Source organism: Hyaena hyaena, unplaced genomic scaffold (assembly GCF_003009895.1).
Source record: "Hyaena hyaena isolate Hyena2069 unplaced genomic scaffold, ASM300989v1 scaffold_108, whole genome shotgun sequence".
Classification (NCBI taxonomy): domain Eukaryota; kingdom Metazoa; phylum Chordata; class Mammalia; order Carnivora; family Hyaenidae; genus Hyaena; species Hyaena hyaena.
The window spans coordinates 1,011,660-1,023,885 of record NW_024080741.1 but is presented as its reverse complement, the minus strand read 5'-3'; the positions used below and the strand labels follow the sequence as shown (position 1 = coordinate 1,023,885).

Sequence of the window (12,226 nt, the reverse complement as noted above, 5' to 3'; positions counted from 1 at the left end):
AGCTATTATTTATCAATTCACAACACTAGCTCTTAGTTTCATTGATTTTTTTCTATTGTCTTATTAGTTTCAATTTCCTTTATCTCTACTCTAGTCTTCAGTTTTTCCTCCTTCTATTAACTTTGACTTTTATTTGTCCTTTTTCTAGCTCCTTGAAGTATAAAGTTAGATTGTTTATTTGAGACTTTTCTTGTTTTTTAAGGTAGGCATTTATCACTGTGAACTTCCCTTTTAGATTGGGTTTAACATTATAAAGAGAAATAAAGTAAACACTGAAGTAGTCCCCTGTGATTTTCTTTACCGGCCATCTGCTGAAACATTATGTCTTGAGAAGAGCTGATGATATATATACTTCACAGGTCAACAGTAACTCACTAACCCTTAGCCAGGGAAAGTACCAGAATGGGTTGGGACCACAAGAAACTTTTATTTGAATTTTATTTTATTTATATATTTTATTTTTTTAATGTTTTCTGTTTGTTTGTTTTTCTGAGAGAGAGAGAGAGAGAGACAGTGTGAGCAGGAGAGGGTCAGAGAGAGAGGGAGACACAGAATCTGAAATAGGCTCCAGGCTCTGAGCTAGCTGTCAGCACAGAGCCCGATGTGGGGCTCAAACCCACAAACTGTGCGATCATGACCTGAGCTGAAGTCAAATGCTTAACTGGCTGAGCCACCCAGGTACCCCTGAATTTTAAGACCTAAGAAACTTCTTTCCTTTTTTTTTTTTTTTTTTTTTGTTGAATTGGTTGTTAATCTCTTTCTAGCTTTAAAATAGTACTTTTCTGTTTAGACTAGAGGAAAATTGGGATTTTTTGCTGCCAGGAATTATTTCTTTCAAGTTTATATTTCTCTTCTATAAAGGGCACATGTATATAATTTTGATAAGGCACTTGTACTGGATTGTGTTTAATAGTTGAGAGTGAGAATACTTTTTGGTATGTGATTTTGCCACTTCCCCTGTGGGAATAGTAATATTTTCCTGCAAGAGTAGATGCTATCCACTTCTACTTCCTCCCTTCCTCTTTTCCTCAAACTTGTAAGAGTCCTTGATAAACAGAGCAGAGAAGCAAGCATTGTATACCAGCGTTCTCACCAGCCTCACCAGATCCTCTTTTATTCAACTAAGAGAGGTGCCAGTCATCTATACCTTTCCAGCCTTACCTCACAGCAAAGAGTAAAATAGAAAAGGAATTGGTTACAAAAGTAAGCATTCCTCTGTGAATAAAGGTCTCACACACATCATTCCTTCTTGATGGGTTTTAGCCTTTCCAGAATAACTGTGGGATAGTGTTGATCTGTTTACATGACTTGGACAGAGCTTTTAGCTTTTTAGCACAACCTTTCAAATGCCAAAGTTGTTTTTCTCTGACAAACTTACTGTTAGGATCAACTATCATTTTTCTGGCCCTAATGCACTGAGATATTAAATTCCTCAAAATTCAGAATATGTCTGTTTTTCTGTCTCACATGAATTATCCAAGAAAAATGTAGACAGCTGTTTGATATAATTTTAAAAAACATAAAATTAAGATCAGAGACTTCAAGTAATTCATTAACCTCTTAAATCCTTAGTTTATTCATCTCTACAATGAGTGTGATGATAACTGTCCTATTTCTCTTAAGGCAGTGTAGTGAATGTGAAATTTGTTTATAAATCCATAATCTGCTATGCAAACAGTAGGTGTCATTGGGTAACCTGCGCACAGCCAGCATTCACTTCACATAGTTTTTGCGTGGTATTTGAAGTGTAGCACAGGCAGTCTTTGTTTTTAGAACATTTTTTACAGATATATCAAAGGAATGCTGATGGGAAAAGGGTATAGTTGTTTGACACCAAATCACTGTATTTTAAACACCAACTTTCTGTATTTTTAGGGTTAGTAAACAGTTTCTGAAGTCCTCAAGCTTTGTATAGCCTGCAGATACTCTCAGAATTCTAGAACCTTTGCTCTAGACTACAGTTTTTGCCAAATTCAATCTATAACTTTGTTACACACTTTGTGGTCTATAGTAGTTGATATAGTAAGAAAAAGTAATGTATACGCTACAATATGAAAGCTCTATCAACATTATCAGAGAAATAGAATACTGCTTTTATTTCCTATTTGTAATCACTCCCCAGTTTTTTCACTATGTTTTGTCTACCTTTGTACTTTTAAATTCAACTTACCATTCTTTTTTCCTTCATGATTTAGAATGATTTGTGACTGAACCAGATTTTATCTTCAATTTTTTCTTTTTCTTTCCTTTTTTTTAAAGTATGATTTCCATTTTATTTGTCTTCCAGAGGATAGCTTTTCTTCAAACTTAAAAAATCAGCTCCTTACATTGGCTCTGGCAGAGGTGATAGGGCAGCACCTGCAGATCTAAACCCCCTTGGGGGTGTTTGGTCTTTCTGAGCTTCACGAAAGTCATTCCCGACTATCTTGCTATGAATGGCATAGCTCCTGCAGTAATGTAGCTTCACTTACAGGTTGAGAAGCATAAAGGTGTCAAAGACTCTTGCTTCATAAATGTCCTGATGGCTGTAGCCTCTGCTGTGTTTCAAACCATGAACGTCTTAATGGCCTAGTCCTTGGACACACATCAGGCGCAGTGGGTGCAATGAATAAGTTGCACATAAGATTGGCGGCCCTTTTCTTCATGATAATTATTTCTTCTTTCCTTGGTCATCTTGGAAGCAAGCACCCAAGAGCTCCACTTCTTCTTATGAAAACATTTTTTTGCTGTAGAGATATTATAGCTATCGGGATTCCTTTAGGATGGCTGCTTCTGCCCTCCTAAAAGCCCATTAGGCCCCCAGGAGCCACAAAACACTGATACTCCAGGTGGATTTACATATCTTCTTCCCAATTAGGATTTCTCTGATAACTGGTCACCAGCCTAGAACTAGGTCAGACCCCCCCTCCCCTTCACTGCTCTTTTTTTGTTTTGTTTTGTTTTCCTTAAAGCCTAGACAGAGTCTTCCAGAACTGAATGACCAAGATAGAGGCATGCCCAGTCCCATTTCCCCATCTCAGCAGTGGAAGCAGCAGACAGGAAAGCAGTAGGCCTCACTGTATCTCCTAGATTTATATATACTATCTTCTCTCTACTTGTCAGAATGCACACATAGTGCACAAATGACTATGTGGGGACTTCTTTGTGTGAGACCTAGGTATCTTAAGGAAGACAGATTGAGAAAGGGGGGATTTGTAGTCAGCACTAATCATTTAACTTGGAAAAGGAAAGAATTACCCATAACACCACCACCCTGATGCAGTATGAGTTAACATTTTGTTGTCCCATAGTCCAGTGTTACTGTTTTTCTTAGGTATTTTCTTGTGTTGTCATAACTGTGATACATGCACATTAGTGCACTTAAAAATTTCTACTTTCTTAAAAATGTACTATTATATCCCACCTATGAAACTGACAAAATATTTTTTCTTTTGTGTCCCCTATAAGGCAATTATATTATTTTTATGGCCTTTTAGCTTGGTAGTAAAGTTTGTTTGCCTTTAGACCTAATTTGAATGCTGCTCAGTAGCTATGTAATTTCTCACAAATCACTTAACCTCTTCTCTAAGTGTCAGGTTCCTCATTTGTTAAATGGCAGTAATAAAACCTGCAGCAAAGGCTATTGTGCAGATTAAATATAATAAGGTATTTAGTGCACTAAACCCTTTGCCTGGCACATAGGAATTACGCAATAAATGATAATGCCAAAGACATTCTTACTGGCTGTGATACAACCCTAGAATATTTATGAGATCCATTGATGCTACTATTTATTTTATAGACTTTTCCTGTCTCCTAATAGAGTAGTAACATTACTTTCGTTGTACAGGTAACCCACAATCCTAGTAATTATTTTTTCCTTCAGCAAAAGAATTTAATCTTTCCTGAATCTCTAACTGAATCGTTAAAATTTACCGTTAGTGCCTGAGCAACAGTATAGGTGCCTCTCCAAGGCCTCAAGGCATGGGATGTTAGCCACCTCTATTAGGTCAGACCTTATTACCTTTAAGAAGCACCCCGTGGTGGCAGGTGACTTTTTCTTCTGGAGTTTTCTAACCTGAAGGTGATTTTCAGGGAATAGTAAGAAGTAGAAGCCAGCATCTCTATACTGTGAGTCTAAAATAATTCTGGACACGCTTGATGATTACATAAGCTCCACAGAGGCAGAGACCTCTTAGACTACATGAGAAAGTTGTAAGTAATTTGGGGGAGAGGCCTTTCTCTTAATGTATTCGTAAGATATCGTTTATACTGTTCCACAGGTACTTCCTACATTTTTATAGTTTCTACTGAATAAGGTGACATTGTCCTGTGACTCAGGTGATTTATTTCTTAGACTCAGAACTATGATATTTTAAGTGTTTCTGGAAAATAGACTCTCAGATCCTTTTTTAAAAACTATTTGCTTGTTTTATTTGTTTTTTGAGAAAGACAGAACACAAGTCGGGGAGGGACAGAGTGAGAGGGAGACACAGAACCCAAAGCAGGCTTCAGGCTCCAAGCTGTCAGCACAGAGCCTGATGTGGGGCTCAAACCCACAAACTGCAGGATCATGACGCAAGCTGAAGTCAGACACTTAACCAGCTGAGCCACACAGGCGCCCCACCATTGGTCCTTACCTTAATGATTATAACCATTTGACTAATGAGGAAGAGCTGTCTTTCTCCTGTTTGGGGTGTATTTTGTGATTGAGACATTCTTCCTGGATGATAAAAAATAACCTTACACTTTGTGCAAAATAAAATTTTTCACATCTCAGTTGACTTTCATAGTCATCTGAAAATGTGGGGACCCTGCAGAGCTCAGTATATATTTATTGAATGAAAAAGCTGGTGAGTTTTTACCGTAAAGGGGAGTTGCATATAATTTAAGTTTTTATGCATTAGTACCAGGTATTTTTAATCTTCTAATTTCTTCTGTACCTTAACAGGTTATTTATTGTATAATCTGACCCTATTCATGTGTAGCAGTTTCCCAGACTCATCTTAGCTCCAGTCAATATCTAGTGCACATTCTAGAATATGTCATTAGGTTCACCATGCATACCCACCAGTTACCATATGATAGGACCCCCTTTTAATAGTTTTGGAAGAGAGGCCTAGCAGTTACCTATTATATCACATTTTTATTTTGTAGAGTTATGTTTTGGAGGACATACTTTGAATAACATTTTATCTGAACTATTAAAGCAACAGTCTTGTTATAGTAGGGTTCTACAGTATTCCTATCATTAACTTGTCCTCAGCTTCTCACTGATTTGTTATTTTCTATACATTCTCTCTGTCTTTAGGATTACTATCTGTTTGGAGTTAAAGGAATATTTTCTTGAATACAAAAATGCATCATCAACCAAAACAAAAGAGTTATTCCCCATTGATGTGTCTTCCTCCTTCTTCCTGATCCGAGGATGACGAGGCTAAAGTATCCAGCTGGATCTGGCAGTTAGCCTTTCTGGGATAAATTAAATGAGCACACTTGATTGAGGTGTAGCTGGACTGTATCACTGTCTTCCTATTATCCTGGGAGATCAAAGCAGAGCACAAAATGGGGCTTAGTCTAAAATATTTGAAACAGATGGCTGGGTCTTTTTGGTGAAAACTCAGGTTTTAAGGCAAACCACTTGTTTGAAAGACTTCATTTCTTTTCATTGAAAGATAGTATACACTGAACATATACCACTCTTTCTTCCTCAATTTTAAGACTAGAATCACAAACTTTTTGTATGAGGAGCGATTTGGCAAACCTAGAAAGCACTTGGACTGTTTGGGTTCCTTTTCTTGTGAATATAAAATAAGTTATTCAAATTTTGCTTTTGTCATTTTGGGCATTAAATGAAAACATCTTAAATGTTTAAATTTTCATAGTCATTTTGTTGGTGGGTCACTATTTACAATCTAGCATTCATATTGTTATATCTTCCAGAAATTGAATCAGAATGTTTATCCCTCACTTCATGTTTTAATAAACTGAAAAGCACGTTCTCCACACTCCTTTATCATTGACATCTGGGTCCTAAGTTCACATAGAATAATTCCATAAGTGTGGTTTGAGGTTTTTATTGTTTGGTTTAAAACTGACTGAAATGAGAAAATTAAGTCAAAAATATTTAGGGGGGGAGTCTACTCCAAATACTGCACTAGGTATACAGATTAAAATATATGTTTCAAGATTGTAAAACCAAATACTAAACCACATTTTTGGCAACAGAAAAAATTATACAAGGTACAGTAAGAAAACCCAGGCGTCCCCAAGAGACTCAAGGTTTCACAGAGAAGGTGCCTCTTCAAGGAGCAGTTGGCATTTGCCAAGCAGTTATAATTTTAGACAAGGAAGCATAAACAGCGTAACAAATTTGGTATACTCTTAGGGTTCACTATGGATACTGCTTAAGGTATAATTAATTAATTCTACATAACATATTACCCCCACTTGGCAAGATAGAAAACGATAAGCCTTTGTTATATCAGTGGTGTCTGTGGGTAATGAATTCAGGAGCCACTTAGCTGGGTAGTCCTTACTTAGAGTCTCTCATGAGGTTACAGTCAAGATGTCAGTTGGGACTGTAGTTATCCAAAAGCTTGACTGGGAATGGAGCATTCAGTTTGAAGATGGCCACAGTTCATGTTGGCTGTCAGCAAGAGCCTTCAGTTCCTCCCTGTATGGATCTCTCTATAAGGCTGCTGGAATATCGTCATGACATGGTGGCCAACTTCACCCAAATGAATGATTCCAGAGAAGAGAATAAGGAAGAAGCCACAAATGCCTTCTATGACCTAGAATCAGAAGGTACATCTGAGTACTCTTACCATATTCTGTTTCTTGGAAGCAAGTCACTAAGACCATCCCACGTTTAATGGAACAGAGTATCTCAGGCTCTACTGTTTGAAGAGAGGCGTGTCAAAAGAATTTGTGGACTTATTTTAAAACATCAGAGAGTATCAATGTAGGAGGAGGACAAACCAAGAAGCTGGTAGATCAGTCAGCAGGTAGATCATGAAGACCTTAGTATGCCATATAATCTGTACAGGATGGACAGGAAGGGGAGAATACTAGAAACAAGAAGGGCAGTTAAGATTAGCTTATTTTGTCCTGGAGAATGATGCTGAAGGCCTGAATAGATGCAGTGATGGAAGAGTTAGTGAAGTGGGAATATATTCATTATCAAGAAACTTCAGTCCTTCTAAGAAATGTCCCCCACTGTTTCCAGTCTTCTGTGGGTTAGAAAATAGAGAACATAGTATAAAAGCCCAGTTACGGTTTAGGAAGTTAACTTGCCTACAGGAACTTTTCAAATAAAAAGCAGTGAATAAAGACAAGGTGAGAAGCATCAAGCTGTGATCCACAGCCACTAGCTGAGTAGCATAGCTCCTAACCATGTTTACAAGTCAGGTTACCTCTCCAGGTCTTGAATTTTTCATTTAGAAAGGAGGGTAAGGAGAAGGGGAATAGATGACCTACATGATCTCTATTCTCCCGTCTTTTATACTCTGTACTGAAAATAAGTACAGGATGCTGTTTTGGTCCAATTAGTGTTTAACACTTGTTTAACCTTAAGAATGTTTGACTCTGTAGAAATATTTGACCTATTCAGAAACATTTAAATCAGGATATACCGGTGTCAAGGAATTTTCACTGAATTTTTGCAGGAGGTGAAACTAAGTTAATTCTGTTTAATTTCCTTATCAGTTTTCCATACATGTAATTGAAAATGTCTAATGTTTTCAGTATTCTTATTCTAGTATTTTGCTGAATCATTTTAGTATCATTTCTCTTCCATATTTAAATTTTAGATTTTATTTATAATTCAGAGTTTTGCCTATATCAAATTTTACAAATTACAACTTTCTGCAACTGTGAATTTTCTTTCTGTGCCTATTGCCAAAATTCACTTTTATATTTCATCAGTGTTTGTTTTATGTTAATATTGCTATGGATGCAAATAATAGTATGAATTGATTCTTTTTTATGATTTTTTTTTTTTTGCATCATGATAAGTGTACTCTCTTAAATCCCCATCCCCTATTTCTCCCATCTCCCTACCCTCTCCCCTCTGATAACCATCAATATGTTCTCTATAGTTGAGAGTCTTTGTTTTGGCTTGTCTCTCTCGCTTTTCTTTTCCTTTGCTCATTTGTTTTGTTTCTTAAATTCCATATATGAGTGAAATCATATGGTGTTTGCCTCTCTCTGACTGACTTATTTCACTTAACATAATACTCTCTAGCTCCATCTAGGTCACTGCAAATGGCAAGATTTAATTCTGTTTTATGGCTGAGTAATAGTCCCTTGTATGTATATATACACCACATCTTTTTTATCCAGTCATCTGTCGGTGGACAGTTGGGCTGCTTCCACAATTTGGCTATTTTAAATAATGCTACAATAAACATAGGGGCAGATGTATCCCTTTGAATTCGTGTTTTTGTATTCTTTGGATGCTCAGTAATGTAATTACTCGATTGTAGGGAAGTTCTGTTTTCAGTTTTTTGAGGAACCTCCATCTGTTTTGCACCAGGTTGCATTCTCACCAGCAGTGCATGAAGGTTCCTTTTTCTCCACATCCTCATCATTACTTGTTGTCTCTTGTGTTCTTGATTTTAGCCATTCTAACAGGAGTGAGGTGATGGCTCATTGTAGTTGTTAACTGAATTTTTTAATGGTAATTATTATTAATTTCTTAACTAATCTGTGAGACAATTATAAGAATTTCCTAATATAATAGTTACCCCACTATCTGGAATTGATCTATTGTAGGGATTGGCAATTTTTTTTTGTAAAGTTTTATATATTCAGCTATTCAGCTCTACTCCTGCAGTATGAAAGCAACCATAGGTGATATGTAAATAAATGAGCATGACTACAATCTAATATAACTTTATTTATGAATGTTAAAATTTGAATTTTAAATAATTTCCTTGTGTTACCCAAATATTCTTCCTCTCACTTTTTTTTAATTTTTTTTTTAATGTTTTATTTATTTCTAGGCGAGAGAGAGAGAGAGAGAGAGACAGCGTGAGCAGGGGAGGGTCAGAGAGGGAGGGAGTCACAGACTGAAACAGGCTCCAGGATCTGAGCTGGCAGTCAGCACAGAGCCCGACGCGGGGCCCGAACCCATGAACCGCGAGATCATGACCCAAGCGAAAGTCGGACGCTTAACCGACTAAGCCACCCAGGCACCCCTCTTCCTCTCACTTTTTTCAACCATTTGAAAATGTAAAACCCATTCTTAGAGGATGGATTACAGAAGAACAAGTAGTGTTGTTAAATGTGGTCCATGGACTGTAATTTACCAACCTCTGGTCTTCTGCTGATCCAGTTCCTCTTTGTTTCTCATCACTCCCCATCCAGTAGTTGTCTCACCATCCACAGTTGTTGGTGGAGCGAAGCACGGTGATAGGTTTAAAATGTCTTCAGGGTCACAGAATGTCAGCTCAAGTTATCAAGAATAACTTGTCTTGAAAATATTAATAGTGATTATTGAAGAAGTTTCCAATGTGGTAGACACATGGGTTATTACAATCACATAAAATATACTGTCCCCAAAGTAGCTTTTCGTGGGTCTCATAGCTAAAATGTTGCAGAGTCTGGAGTTAAACCAGTCTGTCTCCAGAGTCCATGCTCTTAACTACTGCACAGTAGTGCTCCATATTCTGCACTTCCTCACAGAGTTATCGACACAGTGCAGACATTTTATAACATTAATTTGAGCAATACGAATCTGTCTCTCTGGTGAGGCAGCCTCTGGGTGAAAAAGCCTTTTTTTTTTTTTTTTACCAGTCTTTGAAACTGGATGCCCAGTAATTAACATTACTGGCCAGGGCCTACATGCTTATGGCTACAGTGTTTGAATGAGTCATGCTTAGGGCCACCTTGTCTTCCCTGGCACTAAAGAATGGAGACTACTGTGTCTGCTTGGAATGTAGTGCTATAAGGTGTGAGATGCCATAGCAGCTTTTTCTAGAGAAATATTCAAGTCAGTAAGATTCTTAGTAAGATCATAAGATACAGAAGACCATCTAGTTACTTTAATTTCATGGCCAACTAGCAAAAAATTTCATGAGTGAAGCAACTAACATGAGAGCAGATAAGGCAAGCAGGCAAACAATGGTGCTTTCCTAGAAAGTACAAGTTGTCATTGCATCAGGAGACACTGGGATGCAAGAGTTCCAATTCAGAGGAGCCTGGCCCCTGTAATCAAACCACATTGTGTGTGTGTGTGTAACAGGTGAACCTGATGCTTTATTGTTGTGCACAGAAAAGTATAGTTGTTTAGATGGGCACATAAATGAAATTAGTGAAAGCTGAAAACCTTCAGGTACATAGAATGTACAGTACTGAACTGGTAAGATAGCCTGGGACACAAATGTCAGCCTTAGGATGGCTTTGAAACGGTATTCTTTGTTAACGGTACATCTGGGAAATGGTATACGGATGGTGTCTTAGATGAATACAGATGTATGCCAGACCAGTGGCATGAGATCTTATTGCCTAGGTGAAGATAGCAGAGAGTTTGCTTCCTGCGGATGATCTAGGGCTTTCTACTTCTTGTCAGCAGTAGCCTTTCATATATAAGACTACGGCTCCTACAAAGCAACTGAATGTAAAGATTCCCCCAGAATTGTGGGATGCATGTATTTAGGCAGATTGCTTGAAGCATGGAGAGAGCTGTTCCTCCTGTTAGTTGCTCTGAAAGTCTATGACACTGAAAGTATACTCCCTGGAAAGAGACCAAAGAAAAAGCAGTAATGACGTGAACAGATTAACATGGTAAAGAAAAGGTGTGTTCTGCATTTGCTTTTCCTTTTTGCTTGATGTTTAGGGATGAGGTTTCCACTACACTTTTTCATTCTGTTTTCTATTTTCTAAACCAAATAAATTAGGTATTCTGATTATATCAGAAATATGGTCTCTGTCCTTTGTATTTTTCACTAAAACTGCTACAGAATTGGATATGGGTCCATATGCATGGTAGCTTTTTCATGAGTACCAAAAGCTGGGGCTAGAGCCTTATAGATAAAACAAGCACGAAGATTCTGTACAAACATAACTTCTCCCCTTACTATCAAGTCACTTTATACTAAGAGCCTTCTTACTCTTAGATCATATAGCTTCACCTTCTTGCAGTGTAAGATGTACCCCACTTTCTGATTCCTTGGAACTTTCTCCCTTGGTCTGCTGGCACTCCATTTTTTTGCTATGCGAGTCTCTGCTTCTCTTCTCTCAGGATTTGTCAGCTCTGTCACAGCACATGCATTGCTCTTTCTGACCACTCTGTCCCTCACATTCCAGTGAGACTGCCACACTCTGCCGCTGTACTTCAGAGTTGATCTTCATTCAGCACTTAATGAGCTCTGTGTTGGATCAGAGGAAATTGGCACATGGATCCTTCTCCCAAAACTTGGGTTGTATATACACAAAAAGGCTTGGTTTGCCCCAGGTTACTTAATGCTGAGTTCCTCTGGTTGTTAACTTATAACAGAGTTTCTGGTATTTCTGTGCCAAGCCTACTTTGTCATAGTAACTTTTCTATCCTCAAATAATAAAAGCTTTGCTTAAGCATCAACTACTAGTCATAATGGTGTTATCTGAGTTTGTGTTTGGCTAAGCAATTTTAACTTTCAGAGAGGAGGAGGAGGGAAGATTAATTCAGTGACTATTTGGGAGGTTTTATTCTGAAATAAAATGGGTAGAGAAACCATCTTCCTAATTTTTGTTCTTCCCAAATCCTTTTTTTTCCACCCAAATCCTGGGTTACTCCCGAGGTAAAAGGGGTAATGTCTGGAAATTGTTAATCCATGGGATTTGTTCACGGTGCATAAAATTTTCAGAAGGAATTTGCTTTTTAAATATGATTTCCTGATTGACTACGGCAGACATAAATCCAGGAAGGACTGCTCTGTCAGAGCAGCCAAGATCCCTCTCCAGTTCTCAGATATCTGACATTTTTTGGTGTGCATGTGTGGAGTACAGATTCTTCATGTGGGTAGGGCAGGAGGAGAGAGAGGTGGAAGAGGAAAGGAGGAGAATGTTGGTGCTACTGAGGTTAAAGCAGGGGACCTTTCCTGGAATTAGCTGTTAGCTCACTGGTGACCTGGTTTTATTTAATGTATAGGAATGAGAGGAAGAAGTTAAGGAGACAGACACCTTTGTGCCTCCTGTCTTGGTACTGGCTTCAGTTCCTGAAGTGCTCTTTTATAATATTCAGAAACACTTCCGTCCTCTCAGT

General features: G+C 37.9%; 1 protein-coding gene and 1 pseudogene across 7 annotated transcripts in view; one reads left to right on the top strand and one right to left on the bottom strand.

The window, feature by feature from the left end:
* The window catches only part of ERC1 (ELKS/RAB6-interacting/CAST family member 1), a 485,892-nt gene that overhangs the window by 424,212 nt on the left and 49,454 nt on the right, over window positions 1-12,226 (top strand). The gene's annotated exons all lie outside the window — the stretch shown is intronic.
* On the bottom strand, window positions 2,324-2,673 carry LOC120234462 (annotated as a pseudogene).